The following is a 1,393-nucleotide window of genomic DNA, read 5'->3' as shown; positions in this document are numbered from 1 at the left end:
TATATATATATATACACAGGTTGACGCATTTTAATATCCTAAGCGAATATCTCAGAAACTAAAAGAGATACAAAAAAAGTTTTATATAAAAGTTATAGATTTTCTTGGGAGAAAGAAGGTGGAAATAACGGATTTTGGATAGGGGGATACTATCAATGTCAGGTCAACATGAATTTTTTATATAAGACCCCATTTTTTATTGCATGTTCTTGTAGCATAAATAAAATATTTTTTCATGAAGTATTTTTTGAGTTATAAGACTTGAAAGTTAAAAATGGAGCGATTAAAATGCCCCACCTTGTATACTATTTCCAAATACGATCTCAGTTCAAGAAGTAAATAATTTTAATCATCAATGAAAGGAATAACGAGACAATATTATATCTTGGCTAGAATCGCTTTTATTTATACATTGATCATATTCGACAGTTATATAATAATTCATTAGCTTTCAGGTCTTTCTTTCGTACATATTTTATTATAAACTCTTACTTTTATAAGCACAATCCTAAAAATAATTATATAGTTATATACAAATCATTTTATTTCGAGCATTGACTAATAATGCAATATGTGACGAGCTGTTATTACATTTGTACAATACGAAAGTACGGGAGGAGAAATTTTTCTCTAGAAGAAATTTCATTTCGCAAATATGTTTAGATATGCGGTAAGAAATTCAGAGTTGTATCGTCTAGCTGCATGAAGTCTAGCTGTAGCTACATACAGAATAGTCCACAATTTGTGATCTTGATTCTAACGATAGATATTAATTTCTAATTGAAGTTTCTAATTTGTAATATATCTTTTCATAATCGTAAAATTTACTTTCATTTGAAAGTATTAAAATCAATTTTTTAAAATTGATTTATTAAAATTCTATGAAAATAAAGAATTCGCATTAAATTCATTATACTCTTTATTTTCCCGAATATTTAATTTACAAAATTTAGAAATACTTTTTTATTAAAATTAATTCAAAGTTCATCGGAGGTTCTATCGATAAAATTAAAAGCATAAATTATGGAATATGTATATATCCTACTATTATTCTCCAAAAATATCCGATATACAAATTGCTCTTTCACAACAAGCGATATACCGCAAATCAACTATTATGCATTGATATAATAAAGTAAGAGAATTCATTCATGACACAAATATCCAAATTGAAAATAAAATATATATATGTTCAATTTCCGATGCTATAGATTATAAATTATATAAGTAGATCTTTTTACGTTTACATATGTAACAAATTTAACAGTACTTTTATGTAATAAACTTAATAACATTTTTATACAATATTAAAAATTTAATTATAAATTTTAATATGTCCTATATAATATAATAAATTTAATTAATACATTTATATTCTCAGTAAAATTTATAT

This window comes from Atta colombica, unplaced genomic scaffold (assembly GCF_001594045.1).
Source record: "Atta colombica isolate Treedump-2 unplaced genomic scaffold, Acol1.0 scaffold88, whole genome shotgun sequence".
NCBI lineage: Eukaryota > Metazoa > Arthropoda > Insecta > Hymenoptera > Formicidae > Atta > Atta colombica.
This window is presented reverse-complemented; position numbering follows the sequence as displayed.